We start from the raw sequence: 19,159 nt of genomic DNA, 5'->3' as shown, positions 1-19,159 counted from the left end.
ACATGTTATGGATTGTCATAACAGAGCTTATTTTTCTGAGTAAAAAAAAAAATCCAAGATTTATATAATTTATTGGCTTTAATACCAAAAAGGGTTGCTCAAGAACAAAGTTAAATGATGAGCTGGTTTCATGTTTTGGAAATAAAATTAGATTCTGTGTTCATTTTTAAAGAGCCATGACCAGGGAAACGACAGGGCTGGTAGATGGGTGGAAATTTATACAAAGGGACAAAGAGTCAAAAGCTTGATCTCGGGTGTTAGGCTGGGGAGGCAGCAGCTAGATTTGGGAAGAGCATAATGAGTTCAGCACTGAAGGGTCTTCCTTCAATGTGCTGAAAAGAGCCTAGTAGAAAAGGCTAGTCAGTCAGTGGCAAGAAGTGGGATTGTAGCTGGGTGATCCGATAGATCGGAGAAATGGACTTGGGAGCTGCTTGTGTGCGACTGGACCTGGAATCAGGGGAGCTAAATGACCCTGGAGAGTGAGTGTACAGAGAGAGGCAGATGCCAGCACAGCACCGACCTTTGGGGGCAGAGGGAGGCAAAATGAGTTCCAGGTGGTGGGGAAGTATCCCTGTGGGTCCTAAAGGCCCTGGGAAGAGACTCTCTTGAAGCCTGGGGGTTTAGAGGGCTAATTTTCCCTGAAAAGATGAGGCTGAGATGTGGGGGAGGCCTCTGCTGACTTTGAGAGCAGTTTGCATAGAGTGTCAGGAACCCAGAGGCTACTGGGAAGGGGTTAGGGAGCGAGTGGGAGGCCAGGAAGCAGAGGCAGTGTGTATAAACTTCTTTTTTAGAATGTGTGCAGCTTTGAAGGAAGGAATTGTGATAGCGATTGAGGGAAGAGCCAGTGGAAACTACTGGAGGAAGTCTGTGGGCAGAAGGGAAGGAGCGAGGGCAGATGGAGGATCAAAGAATCCCCAGAGCAGAATTGGGGGAGTCCACACCCCCCAGCAAACCCTGAACTCCACCAATAGGTCTCATTATTCCCATTTTTCAGATGCGGAAAGTGAGCCAGAGAAGTTGACTTGCCCACATGACTGCTAGAGAGGGAGATAGGCCTGAGGCGGGCCCAGTGTGCCAGGTTCCTAAGCCCACCCCTCAGCCCACCTCACCCCACCCCATCATGATTTCAGAGCACCCATGACCATGACCACCCCCGTCACCACCATACTACCACCGTCATCACGCCCACCACAGCCTCCACCAACATGACCACCACCGTCACTGTCCACCCCACCACAATAATTACGCTCACCCAACAAGATTTCCTGTGCCGGACACATACAGTTTCTGTCTTTGGGGTCTCTAATTCTGAGAACATGCAAACAACAAAATAAACTAGCCAAGAAAGTCAGTCAAAGCCTTTTGATCATATGGCCAGTCAGGGCTATACCAGTCCTATAATCAGACAGCCTGCATTCATAGCTTCTTCCTGGGGGAGAGGGCATATCAAAAACTGGTTTTCCATTTGTTCATCGTTTCCCAGGGCAAGCTCCATGAGCCTCCCCCATCACCCATCCTCACCCTACCCCCAAATCCTCCATTCGTTGTCTCTGAGCTGGGAAAATTAAACAGATTTTTCTAAGGAAAAATCCTTAGAGAGGGATTAGGACTGGGCTGAGGCCCAGTTATTCTTGGTCCTCCTCCGAGACTCTTGGCTTCCTGCAGGGACATGCTCCCCACTTAGCAGGGCTCCCTTCCTTCCCCTAACTCACCCTACCCATCCCAGGGATGGGAAGTCCAGGGCTTCCATGGACCACGTGTCCATGGGTCCCAGACCCTCCCCAGGCCTGCCCACAGTCTCCCTTCTCCAGGCCCCTGGGCCTCAGGCCTGGAAAAATGGAGGCTGGAGATATGAAGGGAGACAAGGTGGGGAGGAGGCAGGCCTGGGGATGCTCAGAGAAAGTTTCCATGCTGAATAGCTTGTTCTGAGCTTTTCTGCCAATTCCCCCTCCTCTCTAATCCCAGGATTAGAGCAAGTAGAGTCCGGGAATACAGAAGCCAGAGTCTGGGAATGGGGTGCAGTGTGGTGAAGGGAAGCAGGCAGGCTTGCGCTGGAATTCTTGCTCAGCTTCTCATATGCACACACTGTGTGGTCTGGGCAGGCCATTGACCTCCCTAAGCTCCACTTCTCTATTTGTCAAATGAGGATCATCAAACCTGACCATGATTAGAGAGGATGTGTGTAACATGTGGTGTTCGGTAAGCAGTGGCTAACTGCCTACCGCCATTGCTATTATGGGCTCTGAGTGCCAGCAAGAGTGAGGAAGATTGGGTGTTTCTTGCCCCTGACTCTTGAGCCCTGGAAGGGCAAATGGTTCAGTGGAGAGAACATGGCATTAGAATGAGTTAAGCTCCACTGTGTGAGCAGCAATGACTCATCCTCACAGGGCTGCCACTTCCACATTGATACACAAGACACCTTTCAGGCCTGCTTCAAGGACTGAGTGAGATTTAACACAGGTGTGGGTCTAGCACAAGTCTGTTGTGTCTGCCCTGTTTCCCTTTTGCCTCTGAATCCAGGGAGTCCAGGCCCCTGGTTCCATCGTCTGCCCTCCTCAGAGGGACAGATAAAGGGTCCCAACCATCCCAGTCTCACCTGATTCTTCCTCTTCTTCTCCAAAACCACATTCACTTGTCACTTCCCTTGCTCAAGAGCCTACCATAGCTCCCTATTACAAACCACATGTCAACCAGCCCTCTCAGCCTGGCATTTGAGGCCCCTACACCCTATCTTCTCTCCCCTATGTCACCAGAAACCCCTGGCCCTGTGCTTACTTGGCCCTGGCTGATCTCCAATTCCCCAACCTGTCCCCACAGCACTCATCTCCTGCTGTCTCCCTCTCCTCTGCTCCTTAGACTTCCGAGCCAGACCCCACCTCATCCATCTCTGAACTTCAGCGGATATAACAAGTCACAAACAAACCAAATTTCAAGCAGCAGCCAAGAAGAAGCCTACCAATAATGGGCCATAACACAGTTATAGGGCTGATCAGCTTTGGAAAGAAGCAGGTAATCGAATCTTCCTCTGTTTGCCATCTGTCTCCATCACCCCTGCCTCGCCCACGTGATGCCTGCCCCAGACAAGTGGGTCCTGGGCCGTAATACAATTCCATTAAAGAGAGCTCAGATTCTTTAGGGACAAGGAGAAGCTTTTCAGATGGACAAGGAGAAGACAAGGCCAGAGTCGGAGGGGACAAGTATGAGAACAGTGCCCATCCTAAGACTGATCTGGAAAAGGCAGTATGGGAAAAGCCTGTCATCTTAAATATTCTTGTCTCTTTTCTATTTTTATCCATATTTTTTTCCTTTCAAATTCCTGGAACAGCAGCTTTCCACATAGAGGTGCTTGGATACATTACTCCCACACAATAGGGCAGAGGGCCTCAGCCCCAGATGACATTTTCACACTGTCCCTGGCCAGGTGTGTGACCTGGGGGTGGCTATTTAACCTCTTTGTGTCTAGCTTGGCCCCTCTGTGAAATGCAGGTGGTCGTAATAGTACTCAGCTCACAGTTGACTCTGAGGACTAAGTGAATCGATACAGGTAAACCCTTAGAGCAGCGCCTGCCCTGTGAGATACCTCCTGTCACGTTAACTCTTATGGTTACTAAGCCACACAAAGTGAAATGGCTGTTCCTTGGGGTTGCCTCCAGCGGCCACCCAAACCCTGCCTGTTTGCAGAACATTTAGGTCATTGTAGTGGTTAGGATTGTATTAGGCTGCAAGTAACAGAAACCTGACTTCACACATTTAACCAAGGAGGGCTTATTTTCTTCTCATGATGAGAAGCACTGCAGTAGCAGCAGCCAAGACTGATGTTGCGCATCCATGCTGCCCTCCATACCCCAGACTCCCTTCCTTTCCCACAGTCTGAGCATGTGACTTTCCTCTCACGGTCAGAAGATGGCTGCTGGACCTCTAGGCATCACATCCACATTCCAGGGAGGAAAAGGGGAAAGGGAAGGGTAGCAAATTGCTAAAATCTCCCTCCTTTTAATCAGGAAAACCACCCAATCTCCACTTATATCTCATCTATCACAACCATGTCACAGGCCTACCCACACTAGTTGTGAAGAAGCCTGGAGAGCCTAGCTTTTGCTGGACACACTGATGCCCTGAAGAGAACCAGAATTGTACAGGAAGGGGGGAGGACAGATGTTTGGTAGGCACCTAGCAATGTCTGCCATCTGGCTTACTAATCTAACAAACTGCATAGATGTCTGAATGCCTCTCTCAGGAAGCAGCAAGGGCCTTAGCCCTGTAGATATTCCAACAGAGGTTAAATGTGTACTTGGCTAAAACATCACAGAGGGAATTCAAGCAACAGACAGAAATCGAGAGATCCCTAGCTCTCTCTAGCCTTAGGGCTTAGGGGGTGAGTCCCATATCCTTAATTAGGTTATTGTGTAAATTTGATTTAATGCAAAAAATATTGTGAATCAAAAGTCCTAGATTCAGGGGCACCTGGGTGGCTCAGTGGCTGAGCATCTGCCTTTGGTTCAGGGCATGATCCCAGGGTCCTGGGATCGAATCCTGAATCAGGCTCCCTGCAAGGAGTCTGCTTCTCCCTCTGCCTATGTCTCTGCCTCTTTCTGTGTGTCTCTCATGAATAAATAAGTGAAATCTTAAAAAAAAAAAAGTCCTTAATTCAAACCTCACTCTTCCCCTTACCATGTAACCTTAAGCAAAAAGAAAAAGAAAAGAAAAATGCCGAATTCAGGTATTCATCCAACAAACATTTATCTAATGCCTACTGTTCTCAGGACCTCCTTAGGGGATACATCTGTGAACCACACAAAGTTTCCCACCCTCAAAGAGTTTGAATTTTAACAGGAGACAATAAACAAAATGAGTTTTATCTTTCTATATATTTGATAGATGGTAATGAGAACTATGGGGAAAAGTAAAGTGGAAATGGGGAGTGTCAAGGTGGCTAGGGGTTGTCATTTTACATGGTGGATGCAGGGAGTGATCAGAGAAGCCTTCACTGAGGATTTGACTTAAGACCTGGAGGCAATGAAGCTCGCCATGTGGACAGCTGCGGGAGGTCTTCCAGGCAAAGGGTCAGGGGGAGCCATGGCTCACGATGGGTGCTTGCCTAGAATGTTTGAGAAACAGCCAGAAGGCTCAAGTGGCCAGAGCAGACTGAGGAGGCAGAGTGGGGAGGGGAGATCAGAGAGGCAATGGCAGGGGTCAATTAAGGTTTGGCGAGCCACTATAAGGATGTTGGCTTTTGCTGAGGGAGAGGGGACCCACCAGAGGGTTCTGAGCAGAGTGGTGATGTGGTCTGGTCTATGTTTTAACAGGATCACCGTGGCTGCTGTTGAGAACAGAATATGCTATGGGGGAGGCAGAGAGACTGGTTAGAAGACAAAGACCCAGCTGAGACAAGATGGCAGCTTGGAAGCGGTGGTGAAAATGGAGCTGGTGAGGAGTGATGGGATTATGGCTGTATTCTGAAGTTAGAGCTCATAGGATTTCTCAAGGACTGCACAAAGTTTCAATAGAAAGAGAGACATCAAGGATGACTACCAGGTTCTTCAGTCTAAAGACCTTGGAAGGAAGGAGTTGTCACTGACTAGAATGGGGCAGACTGGAGAAGGCAGGTTTGGGAGCCAAAATCAGGGGGGGCCCAGTTTAGGACACACCGATTTTGTTATTCCCATTGGACTTCCAGATGGAGATATTGGGCAGGCAATTTGACCCCACAAGTCCAGAGTGCAGGGGAAGGCATGGGCCTAAAGTATAGATGAAAGAGTCATCATCAGCATACATGTAGTATTTACCAAGAGAATAAGCACAGGTTAAAAAGAGAATATGAGCCAAGACTGGGTCTGGGGGCTCTCCTCTGGTTAGAAATCAGGGAGGTAAGAAAGAACCAGCCAACAAGACAGAAGGCACAGCCAGAGAGGGGGGCAGAAAACCAGTGGAGTGAGGTGTCCTGAGGGCCAAGGGAATAAAACATGGATGACTTATCTGGAAATATGCATAAAAGCTTCCAAAAAGTGAATGCCCTTTAACTAAAAATTGCACTTCAAGAATATTTACTTCTAAGCAAATACTCTTGACTCTGTACAAGATGCATAGCCAAGGATATACTTGACAGTGTGGGTTTACAAAAGTAAAAAACAGGAAACAAACTAAATGTTGAACAACAGAGAGCTGGTTAAATAAATTATGACATATCTGTATGATGAGCTAGCATGCACGCAGCCATGGAAACCCAGGTTTTTAAAAAATATTTTTAAAATATTGAGTGACCTATAGACATATTTATCTTCATGATCTATTATTAGGTAAAAAAAAAAAAAAAGCAGGTTATAAATTGTTAGGATCAGCAAGCTTGCTATATCAGTCAGCTAGAAAACACGGAAACCACTCTAAGTATTTCAAGCAGAAAGAGACTTAGTGCAGAGAATTTGGTGTTTACAAAGCTGTGGAAGTGCTGGCCTATTAAGTTCATTGCTAGCTTTTAGGACATCAGGAAGTTGCTGAAACTACAGGACACCTGAACTTCCAGCACCAAAGTGGAGAAAATGCCTGAAGATTATTCCAAAATCTATCTGGTGAGGCCCACACACCTGCCCACGGCTGCCAGAAGAACAATGCTGTGATTTATGCTTCCCTTCCACCTGCCAGATCTCATGGAAGTGCATCTCCCTGACTGGCAGGGATTCTAGTTTCCTGGCTCCCAGCCCCTGCTGGGCAGAGGAAAGCCTAGATGGAGAGGAAGGAAATGATATTGAGTTGCCAGCAACTTCTGGTCTCTCTAAGCTGCTAACACCAGGTGGTGTCTGCCCAAACTAGAAGGCTTTTCTGAGGAAATTGCATTGTTACTCCAAAAAGCAGTCCTGCCACTACCTCGACTCTACCTCACACAACACATCTGTGACTGGTTTACTAGCAGCTCCCACCCCCACCCCAGCCCAGGGCCTGGGCCTGGTGCAGAAATTGAGAAGACTGCAAATGAGTAAGACTCATGCCCGGGGAACTTACCAGGACCTTCCAGTGGTACCTACTTTTCCACAGGAAGCCACAACAGTCAAGAATCTATCATGATTTTGCAAGATGATTCTAAGAAAAGCCCTTTTGTATTGTGGCTGGTAGTGGCTAATTTAAATGCCCTAAATGCCCTCCATTTTCCCTGCACTCCGCCTTGTTCTGGAAGCCCACATCCAAACTCCAAGGTCAATCTTGCCTCTCTCTGTCCAAGCCCGCTGCTTCAAGTGTCCACAGGGGTCCTGACTCCCCTCAAGCCTAGGGTCTGACTTACTCTTGCCATCTTGCCAGAAGCTGGATTTCCATCCTGAGCTCCAATCTGATGGCAGGAGCCGTTTTCTGCTGACCAGCCTCCCTTGGCTGAGAAATGGGGTTAGCTGTAGTTGCCTGTAGTGGGATGCACCAAATAGCACCCTTTAATCCTCACAGTTATCATCAGCCTCCAGTCATTGCACTCAATCCCCTGCTTCTGGGCTGAGTGCCCACCATTCACTCTTGCAGGCCTCCTATCAATGGCTAAACATGCTCTTCCTCACTTCGCTTGCAACTCAATTGACTCCCACACCTGTCTGTTTGCTCTTGATCTTCTCTCATGAGAAAAGAGTGGGGATGTGTCTATACCCACCCAGGTAATACAAGCTCAGCTTCCTTGCCTCTTAAATGACTGGGCTAATTAAGGGCCAGAGGAAGTTCATGGGTCTGGAAGATGTGGAGATTCTGGATCAAGGATTCCTTTTTGTGCCCCTGAAGCTGACCGTCATAGTAGGGAGAAGGAGGCCAGCTCAGAGAAGACATTGGAAGGGCCCTTTGTCTCTTTCAGGCTACCTGACTTCAGCCCACCATCCACCTAGGTGCCTTCAGTCATCCTAATGGCCCACACTGGAAAGTCCCCTTTCTCTCTACTGCCCCAACCCTGGGCATCGTCACCCAAGGGTGACAATGAAGTCAGCCAGGTTCCTGATAAAGGGTCATGGCCAGAGGACCTCACAACTGCATCAGGAAATGGAGGGACAATGGAAGAAGGTTATATGTTTAGGACAAAAGAACAGCCCTTGGGACCATGCAGGAGATGGGTGGAGGGGATAAGTGGTTATTGCTCTCAGAAGCAGCAGAGTTAAGTCCAAATGTTGAGAAGTGGCCAAACTAACTGGACATTTTCCTTGATCTCTTAACAGCTTCAGAGGACTCATCCAGCCTGCCTCACCTCCCCTAGCACGGAAATGTCCACCCATACCTATATTCCATGAACCTGAGAAGCCCAACATTCAGAACCTTGTCTCCCCATAAAGACGAGGGCTTAAGATAGCCCTGAGGGTAACAGAAGGGCGAGAAATCTTTGGGGAGAAGCAGAAGGGTATCTGGTTTTCTTCCAAAGCCCCCTGCCCCCTGCCCCCTGCTCCTTAGTCCTCAGTAGCCTTCCTCCCTTCCCTGGCCCTCCTCACCCTCTTGCTCAGCTGTTTTCTCTCTCAGTCAGGGGTTTGCGGTACCTCTTGTGGATCCTCATTCCCTTGAGGACAGGAGGCTGAGAGCTTACATCCCGAGCTTCAGCTCTTTCCTGTAGCTACACTCCCATCTCACCTTCACCCTGTTTTTGTGCCTCTACTTCCAAGGGGGGGAATGATCTCCAAGGGAGGAAGTTCCGAGCTAAGGAGGGATGTCTGGATTAAAATTATGTTGGGTGCCTGGCTGGATCAATTGGAAGGGTGTGTGACTCTTGATCTCAGGGTCATAAGCCCTACTTATGTAAAAATTACTTAATTAATTACTTAAATAAATAAAACTTTAAAAAGGAGAGAGAAAATTGAGTAAATAAAAGCAGAATACATTAAGACTAAGTGTAGTTCCTTCCAGATAAACAAGATGTCCGAATCATGGGAAACTCAACATAACCCACCATCTTAATATGTAAAATAGAGAGATTCAGTTTTCTCCAACATGTTGAATGGAGAGATTCTAGAAATAGTTCCCTATTAAAGACAGATGTCAGCTGTCACCATAAACTATTACCACTACAGTTTGACACTGTTCTGGAACCACTTGACAATGCAATTAGATAAAAGAATAAAATAAGAGATATAAATATTACAAGAAGAAACTATAATTATTATCACTGGTTGATATTATTCTATACATGGATATTCTAAGAAAATCAGCTAAAGAATTTTTAGTAATAATCAGAAAATTTAGCAAGATGGCTAGCTTAAAAACAAGATCTACAAGAAATAACAGATGTTGGCAAGGATGTAGAGAAAGGGGAACACTCTTGCACTGTTGGTGGGAATCCAAACTGGTGCAGCCACTGTGGAAAACAATATGGAGTTTCCTCAAAAAATTAAAAATGAAACTAAATTAAAATAAAATAAATTAAAAATGGAGCTACCCTATGATCCAGCAGTTGCACTATTAGGTATTTACCCAAAGAATACGAAAATGCTAATTCAAAGGTATACATGCACTCCTATGTTTATGGCAGCATTATTTACAATAGCCAAGATATGGAAGCGGCCCAAGTGTCCACTGACTGGTGAATGGATAAAGATGTGGTGTATACAATGGAATATTACTCAGCCATAAAAAAGAATGAAATCTTGCCATTTGCAACAACACCGATGGAGCTACAGAGTATAATGCTAAGCAAAATAAGTCAGTCAGAAAAAGACAAATACCATATGATTTCACTCATGTGTGGAATTTAACAAAACAAATGAACAAAGGGGGAAAACATGAGAGAAAGACAAACCAAGAAACAGAGTCTTGACTATAGAGAGCAAACTGCTGGTTACCAGAGGGGAGGTTGGGGGAGGTAGGGGATGGGAGTAGCAGGTGATGGGCGCTGGCTGATATATGGAAGAGTTTAATCACTATATTGTATACCAGAAAAGAATATAATACTATATGTTAACCAACTGGGATTAAAATAAAAACTTAAAAAACTAAATAATAATAATAATAAAGTCATTAAAAGTAAAATAAAAAATAAACAAGTTCCAAACAGAAGAAATAGGGTCCCATCCATGAAAGCTACAAAATCATAACATGAAACATAGGAAAAATTGTGCGGGTGTCCATGCAAAGAATTACAAAACCCAAATAAATATAGAGTTGAACAAATGGAGAAAGAGATACCCTGCTTTTGGATAAAAAGTTAATAATACTGTAAGCACATCAATGTCACCATAAGGAATCTATGCATTCAGTGGAATTTTTTTTTTAATAACTTGACAATGGTTATAAATTCATCTGGAAAAATAATGGGGAAGAATATCCAGAAATTTCCTAGAGGAAGTAACAAGGGAGTGGTAACCCTATAAAACACTTCTTAAAATATTACACAACTACAAGGGTCCCTGGGTGGCACAGTCAGTTGAGTGCCTGGCTCTTTGTTTCAGCTCAAGTCGTGATCTCAGGTCCTAAGATGGGGCCCCACATTGGGCTCCTTGTTCAGTGCAGAATCTGCTTGAGTTTCTTTCTCTCTCTCCCTTTCCCCCAAGCTCGTTTTCTCTCTCATTCTAAAATAAACAAGTAAATCTTTTTAAAAAATATATTATACAGCTGCAATAATTAAAATAGTATGGGACTGGTGAAGACAGATCAGTAGTAAAGAATGCAGAAATTTGAAATTGACCCAAATAAACATGAGAATTCAATTCAATAAGTTGAAACACTAGCCACACATTCAAGACAAAAATAAATACATCTGCATTCCCTACCTCACTCCTAACACTGAAATAAATTGTGACTGGATCAAAGATTTAACAACAACAACAAAAAGAAACATTTGAAAAATAAAGCCTTAAAGTGCTAGAAGAAAATACATCTAAATGTTTTTATGACCCCGGGGTAGCAAAGGCTTTTCTAATCATGGAATAAAACAGAAGTCATAACAGAGACTAACAGATGTATCCACATAGAAAGAAAAGAAAAAAAGTTTTAAAAGGAAAAACTTTATAAATGAAATCAAAGGACAAAAGAAGAGAACAAGGCTTGCTAGATGTGTGACAAAAATGCTCTGTTCCCTAATTTTGAAAAAAAGACATATTTTACAAAACAATAAGAAAAAGACAGCAACCCAATGGGAAATATAGGCAAAGAACATAAACAGGCTATTCACAAAAAATGCAACTGGCTAATAAAATATAAATGTTCCATCTCACAATTTCAAGTGCAAATGAAAACAAGATATAATTTTTTACTTATCAGATTGGCAGTGCTAAGAAGAGTCATAACACAGTGTTGTGGAAGGTACGATTACACAGGCCGCCTCATACAATGCCAATGGAAGGAAAATTAGTACATTCTGGAGAGCAATTAGGCATATCTACCGAATTTTAAATGTTCATACTCCTTGATCTGGCAGTTTAACTTCCAGGATTTTATCCTGCAAAAGTATTTATGCAAGATCCCAAAGGAAAATGGACAAAGATGTTCCTTGCAACACTATTTATATGTATTTTTTTAAGTTGGGGGCAATAACCCAGCGGTTCATTTACAGGGGGCTGCTTAAATAAATTATAGTATGTCCATAGAGCGAAATACTATGCAGCTATTAAAAAGAATAAGGAAGGGGCACCTGGGTGGTTTAGTTGGTTAAGCATCTGCATTCAGCTCAGGTCAGTCTCCGGGGTCCTAGGATCGAGCTCATCAGGGAATCTGCTTCTCCCTCTGCCCCTCCCCTGCTCATGCTCTCACTCTCTCTCAAATAAATAAGTAAATAAAATCTTATTTAAAAAATATATATATACTTTTTAAAAATAAGAATAAGGAAACTTTCAGGGGCTCCTGGCTGGCTCAGCTGGTAGAGCATGTGACTCTTGATCTCAGGGTTGTGACTTCAAGCTCTATGCTTTTTTACTAAAAAAAAAAAAAAAAAAAAAAAACATAGTTTTTACTAAAAAAAAAAATATATGGAAGCTTTCTATATATACTATTACACAAAGATATCTAAAATGATAAGTGAAAAAACTAGTTGCTAAACTTACATACCATATAACCTACATTTGTAAAATGACATTTAAAATAATCTGCTTTAATCATGCCTTGGCCCAGTCACTCCTCCTCCTTCAGAGGTCCCTAAGGAAGCTAAATGCCTAAGAACAGTGGTAAAGGAAAGAAAATATTTTATTACCAGCTGGGGCCCTGGCATCAAGCCTGAACTCCAGTAAGTGGGACAGAGGCCCCCCGTTCCTTGCACATAGCAAAGGACCCAGAGGTTCACAAGGCTGTGTTTCTCTACTTTTGCACCCGTCACTTGACCTGAGGCAACAGGTACCTCTCAGTTGTACCTGCACGCATAGAAGCATCCACTTTGCTCCGAAGACTTCACCCTCTAGTGGCCCTGGCATCTCTCCCCTGTGGGGATGAGGGCAGAGGGAGATGATCAGAGGAGAGACAGGGAAAGGGGTTGACCCACCTTCTGGGGTCAGAGGTGATGAGCCCTCCCGGATGCAGGGGGTGGACCAGGGCCAGGAATTGCGACAGCTGGTGGCTGGGGCTGTGGGTGAGTGGGCAGGCGGCCTGCTGTGGTAAGGAGGGGAAGGGTTTGTGGGAAACGTGGTTGGCAGAAATAGCCAGGATGGTGTGCACCAGCAGCCTCGGGGAGGGGACCCTCGCCCTCAGTCAACTCCCCCAGGGTTTGTCCTGGGGCACCGCAAGCCACCTGTCTGCCCTATAGGCCTTGAGTCACTTCCTGTGTTTTCCCTTTGCCCCAGGTAGGCTCCTGACTCACAGCACCCCCTTTCCTTCCTGTCCCTGTGTGACATGAGGGCAAGGACAAGACTCACCCGAAAGCCAGGAGAAAGAGGACCAGGGGTCCGTATAAATGCCCCTCTGACCTCCATACCTCTTGCACCCTGGCCTCCCCATCCTGCAGAGTTGACCCCAGCACCACAGGAAGCCCAGTTCAAAGGCACCTCAGTCAGTCCCCTGCGTGCAACCCAGCATGAACAGGGTCCTCATAAACCCCATCTCTCAGAAAGAAGGGTTAGAGTAGCTCTGATCTCCAGTTTCAGCATACTCAGCCTTCTTTTCTCAGCCTGGCTAGGCCCTCTCTCTCCTCTCCTGAATTACAACAGATCCCCTCAAGGGTGAAACTGTATCTCATTCCCTCAACAAATGTTTTCTAATTTAATCAGAATCAAGCTAAGTCTCCCGGACAGGAGCCACAGGCCCATCTGGTTGAGAAACACAGAGGAACTGTGAAGTCAGTGGAGGAACTTTCTCCACCAGCCTGCATGATAGACACTGTGGGTTGTGCACTCAACTTCTGTCCCCAGACCCCTTTGCTCCTTTAAAACCCAACCCACCCCGCCACAGGGTCCTATGCCTTGCCACCTAGCAAAGCCTCATTCTCCCACCGGAAGTTAACAAAAGAATCAGCATGTGCTCTAACCTTGGCCCATGAGAGCTGAGGGTAAGTTTGCTAGGGTCACTTCAGGGAAAAGTGTTCTGGATCTTAAAAGGAGACCTACAGAAAGAGATAGCTTCTCTTCAACCTCCAGACATATCATGTCTGGATGTGATGTCTGGAACTTCAACAGCCATCTTGCAATCACGAGGGAAGCAAGCCAACACTGGAGGAGGGCAAAGCAGAAAGAATCTGAGTGCTTGATAATGTGGTAAAGCCCCTCACTTAACCACCCTGGGGCCACCCTCCCTCGGGAATTTCTTTTTCTTATGAAATAAAAACTTCCCGTATTGTCTAAACCCTTTTGGTGGGGTGTTCTGTTACTTGCAAGTCAAAGGGTCCCTATGATACAGCCGGGTGTTTGGGAAGCCTGCTTAAAGAAACCAAATGAGTCGTTGTGAGAAAGATGGGTGTGTGGCCTGAGGAGGAAGGAGATCACATTTTCCAAACTTCTGGCTCATGTTTAGCCCCATGACATGGGACCCAGCCAGCTGGGGGCTGAGAAGCAGGAGGAATGCAGACCATGTGTGGATAAAGACATGAGAAATGGGAGGTGGAGTGAGGGGCCTCCGGGAATCAGCAGCTCGGATGTGGTGAAAGAGAGGTATGGAGATGCTCCTTGCCACATTATTGCTAATTCTAAAAAAAAGTGGAAACAACCCAAGGGTTCATTTATGGAGAATTGGTTAAGTAAATCATAGCTATCCCTAGAGGGGGGAGCAGTGTTTCAACAGAGCCCCAAAAGGGGCCCCTGGATGGGGCCATGCGATTCCCCCATCGTGGGTCACTGAGGGAAACCAGGTCCTCCCCCAGCCCGACCTGAGAGGAGGAGCCTGACATTGGTTCCTGGTCAGCTCCTATGACATATTCCTTTATATTATGCATTCCACCCCCTGACCCCCAGCATCACTCTCCCTTCTTGAGGGCAGAACCCTACTGTTCTGTGTCTAGGGGCTGCCCCGGGCCCAGCACAGCATTTGGGGACTGACTACCTGGGGCCCAGGAGGAAGGGAGCATTTGGGGAAGGTGAGGGGGGAGGAGGGATGTCCAGGAAAAAAGAAACAGGGAAGTAGAAGGGTCAATGTCTCTTGAGCAGTATCACTGCCCTGAAAACAGGAGAGGCCAGTGGGGGAGACAAAGAAATAGAGTCCAGAGGGAGGAAACAAGGTAGTAGTAGCAGCAGAGAGCAGATTTTGTCCATTCAGCACTGTGGGGAGGGGCAGTGGCCACAGCCCAGTCACACCTCCCACTTCCCAAACCGGTGCCAGCACACATACGAGCACATACACCTGAAATAAATGTTCACAGAATCATGCTTCCTCTACCACACTCTATTCTCCATTCTGTTCTAGTTCGTGTTTTTAAAACACCGGTCCCAACCTACTGAATTAATTTCCAACCCAACTAACAGGTCATGACCTGCAGCTTGAAAATTCTGCTCTAGAGCAGGTGACACTCAAGGAGGGATCCACCCACCAGGCCCCTCCACAGCCCGTGGCTTACCACCAGCCTGGGGCAGGATTGGTAGGGAGGCCTAGGGCAAGCATTTAGATTCCTTAACAGCAACAGGACAGCAATTTTTTTTAAGATTTTATTTATTTATTCATGACAGACACACACACACACACAGAGGCAGAGACACAGGCAGAGGGAGAAGCAGGCTCCATGGAGGGAGCCCGACGCGGGACTCGATCCTGGGCCTCCAGGATCACGCCCTGGGCTGAAGACAGCGCTAAACCGCTGGGCCACCAGGGCTGCCCTAGGACAGCAATTTTATGTCTATTGAGTCCAACAATAAAATATTAGGACTTGTATTTTGAATGTCTTATTTTATTTTTCTAATAATTTCTTTGTATTTTATCTTATAATATTACTGATCTATGAGAAATCAGAATTTAAAAAATAACCACCAGGATGCCTAGGTGGCTCAGCGGTTGAGCATCTGCCTTTGGCTCAGGGCATGATCCAGGAATCCCGGGATTGAGTCCCACATTAGGCTTCCTGCAGGGAGCCTGCTTCTCCCTCTGTCTGTGTCTCTGCCTGTGTGTGTGTGTGTGTGTGTGTGTGTGTGTGTGTGTCTCAAATAAATAAATAAATAGATAGATATAGATAGATAGATCTTTAAATAAATAACCACCACCACCAAAAAAAAAAAAAAACCCTTGGTCCTTCCCCCAGGCTGTCTTGAGAAGCACTGCTTCAGAGGATACAGGTCCTCCCCAGAGGCCCACAGTCCAGGACAGAAAGTTCCTCCGACCCTCCACACTGCAGAGTGGTCTCGAAGCCCTCCCCTCCACCGGAGCAGTACACACATGCCCCCTTCTCTGCCCGCCACAGCCCTTGGAGGCTCAGTCCCACGCATCCCTGCAGGACCAATACCAAGATGGCACCCACCGGCATTCACTGTTTCTTCTCAAGCTCCCACAATGTTTTGCCCAGGCTCCTGTTTCATTGGTTCGTGGTTTTGTCGAGTTGGCTGTTGATGGACCCACTTACCACGGAATCAGGCCCTGGGTCCAACGGGAGCACAGTGCTTTGCATACAGTGTGTGCCCCGGAGGTAAGAGAGTGTGAAGAGAGAAAGAGAAACAGAGACACGGTAGGAAAGGGAGGGCTGGGCTTCGGGTATAGTTACAGTGATGAAGAATTTGAATCCAGGCCCTTCTCAGAGCCAGAGAAGGGACCTAGATGGAGACCCCAAGTGAATCGTAGCCAAGGTAGTGTGGGATGGGAGCAGGGGACTAGAGGAGCAGGCGAGGGGACCCGCTGGAGCAGAGAGCAAGCAGGCTGCTGCGAGCCAGGAACCTCAGGGCCAGCCCTGAGGGAGGGAGCCAGAGGTGGGATCCAGGGTGAACTGGGAAGGGCCTGGAAGCTGCCAAGTGTTTGCCCTCACGGGAGGGCAGGGCGAGAGAGCTGAGCCCTCTGGGGGTGGTGCTGGGAGGTTTCACAGGAAGAGCAAAGCGAGCAGACTATACCCAGGTAAGCACTCAAGGGATCATTTCATCCATCCTCCTGCCTCCATCCCAAACTCTGGTAGCAACACCTAAACTTTCCAGTAGCTGAGATGCACTGACTCCTGGGGTGGAGAGGAGCTGCTTCCCTCTACACTGGAAGCCCCTGCCATTCCTGTCATTTTGAGAGTATCTTATTTTGGGGGGTGTTGCTGTGTGACCTCGGGTAAATTGGTTAATCTCTCAGAGCCTGTTTTCTCGTCTGTCAAATGGGAATACTGAACTCTACCTGAAAGAGCTGCTGTGTGAGGGAAGGGAACCAATGCACAGGAAGTGCCTGGCAGATGCTGAGTGGTGGTCAGCACCTTCCTCCCATGCCCCCTTTTCCCAGGCTGTTCCCTGGACCAGCACTCAGCCTGGAAACTTGGATCTCAATCATGCTGTGGGTCCACTAATCTAGCAGGGCCTGGGAGGAATGGGCTGAGATGCAAAGGGGACAATCAAAGAAGGCCTCCCAGAGGAGGTGAGTTGCAGTCAGGAGCTGAAGGAAGAGTGAGCTGCCCATACAGGAGACCCAACCTCTGCAAAGACTTGTGGAAAAGAACAACCAGGAGAAGGGGATACAGGTCTGACCAGCCTAGCCAGCATCCAGAATGCACAAAGGTGTGCAGGGTAAAGGAAAGGTATGGTCGCCATTCCCGAGGGTCAGCAAACCCAGCATGCATGCCCCTTTCCCAGAGTGGCCCTTGTCCCTGCCTCCCACTGGTGACAAGAGATCATCAAGGAAGGAACCCCCACCAAACCAGATGGGCAGTCCTGGCCTCAGAGAGTGAGGCTGCCAGCTAGCCACCAGGAACTGGCAGCAAGCCAGCAGGCACAGGGGCAAAGGCCCTGAGGGTGGGCTCTCAGCTCTTGTCATTTCTCTAGAATGAGTAGGGACCCAGATGCCTAAAAAGCCTGACTCTTCCCAGGGGGACAGCAGCCCAGTCCCAGCCCCCAGCCACTCTACCTTTAGCCAGACCCTCTAGAGCCTGACCCACCTTGACTCACCCAGCAGCCCCCTTTCTCTCTCTTTCTCTCTCTCTCTCTCTCTCTCTCTCTCTCACACACACACACACACACACAGGCAGACAGGGGTCCCCCAGTGCCCTGTGGGAGGAACTGCTTCTAGAGAAAGGGGGGTTCTCCTTGTACCAGATAACACAAAGAAGCCAAAGGATAGGGGGCTGGAGAGATACATAGAAAGACAGGAGAACCTTAAAGAAGAGTCAGTGACTCAAAGACAAGAGGATAAGAGAAAGGAGAAAGAGGGACTCCTGGATTGCTCAGTGGTTGAGTGTCTGCCTTCCACTCAGGGCATGATCCCGGGATCAAGTCCCACATTGGGCTCCCCACAAGGGGCTGCCTATGTCTCTGCCTCTCTATGTGTGTCTCTCATGAATAAATAAATAAAGTCTGAAGAAGAAGAAGAAGAAGAAGAAGAAGAAGAAGAAGAAGAAGAAGAAGGAGGAGGAGGAGGAGGAGGAGGAGGAGGAGAAGGAGGAGGAGGAGGAGGAGAAGAAAGGGACAGAGACAGAGAGGGTGGGTGGGGAGACAGAGACAGTGAGGCATGACCCTCAGACATGGAGCAGGACACTGCCCTGTGGAGCTCCAGTGGCGGACAGGAGGTGTCTTCCATCACCCACTGCACAGGAGGGGTCCCACCTTCTCTACCCCAGTGCCTTCAGTCACCCATGCTGGCCCATCACCAGGAACATTCCTAACGCTCCTCCTGCTAGGTGCAGAGCGCAAGGCCCCCCCACATCTGTCCACCGCTCATTCTGAACAGGCCTCCTGTGAGGCCTGGGTGCATCAGACCCCAGCAGCACCAAGCAGCAGGCCCTAAACGCATTGCCACCCATTTGCAGAAAACACCCCCCACTCCCACCCTCTGGGTGTGTATCTGAAACTCAGGCCATCTTAGAGCTGAAGATAGACGTGTAGCCTGGGGCCAAGGAAGAAGCTACCTCCCAGCAACCAACAGGAGCCCCCTGGGGGGTCTAGGACCACACCTAGGGCAGGTCAGGGACCTAGGGAAGGCCCCTGCCAGGGCCCAGCATGGCCCATCTCCACCACACACACACACCAGGATGCAGCAGGAAAGACCATGATTAGACAACAGGGAGAACTCAGGGCAGGCCAGGAGGCAAGGGATGGGAGGAGTCCATGAAGAGGGAGCTTGTGGTCCTCCTCCTCGAAGGCCCTGCAGCCCAGCCTTTTCCCACCTCTCTCCACCCCCAGCGATGAGTCAGGGATTCCACAAATTTTAAATTCCTGTCTTCCTTTGGGCAAGATACTTGACACTCTCCTGGGCTGTCTCTCCTGCCACAGAAGTGAAATCAACCATTTCCAGGGCCCCCTTTCTCCATGGCTCTGGGGCAGACCCTGCTTTCCCCGTGAGTCACAGCAACTGCAATGGCCCTCCCTGCCCTGGCCCAGGGCTCACCCCTAGTCGCACAGGGGCTCCTGGCTTTCAGGAACTGCCCCTTCTGCCCAGAAGCTCCTTCCCCAAAGCAGCTTCTTCTCCTCTACACATAGCAGGCTCCCCCTGAGCGACTGAGCATCAATGAATGCAGAAGATCCTGTAAGGGAGAGACCTTGCGAGCTACTCTCAGGGGCCCCCGGTAAGCAGAGCTGTGGAACTTCGAAAAAGGAAGCTCTGTGTGGGTCCTGCGGTCAGGTTCCCTCTGAGCCTCAGAGCAGGGCCTAGTACACGCTTGCTATGATGGAGGGACTCAGTAAATATTTGTAGGAGGGAGGGAAGATGG

The 19,159-nt window shown here is 47.9% G+C and overlaps 1 long non-coding RNA gene across 1 annotated transcript; it reads left to right on the top strand.

The window, feature by feature from the left end:
- The first annotated feature begins 2,870 nt into the window (after positions 1–2,870).
- LOC144316878 (uncharacterized) lies at positions 2,871–8,809 on the top strand. The gene is made up of 3 exons (XR_013382712.1): positions 2,871–3,009; positions 5,307–5,427; positions 8,175–8,809. It is a non-coding gene; the product is annotated as an uncharacterized LOC144316878 (long non-coding RNA).
- Positions 8,810–19,159: the final 10,350 nt, after the last annotated feature.

This window comes from Canis aureus, chromosome 7, assembly GCF_053574225.1.
Source record: "Canis aureus isolate CA01 chromosome 7, VMU_Caureus_v.1.0, whole genome shotgun sequence".
In the NCBI taxonomy this organism is placed as follows: domain Eukaryota; kingdom Metazoa; phylum Chordata; class Mammalia; order Carnivora; family Canidae; genus Canis; species Canis aureus.
This window is presented reverse-complemented; position numbering and strand designations above follow the sequence as displayed.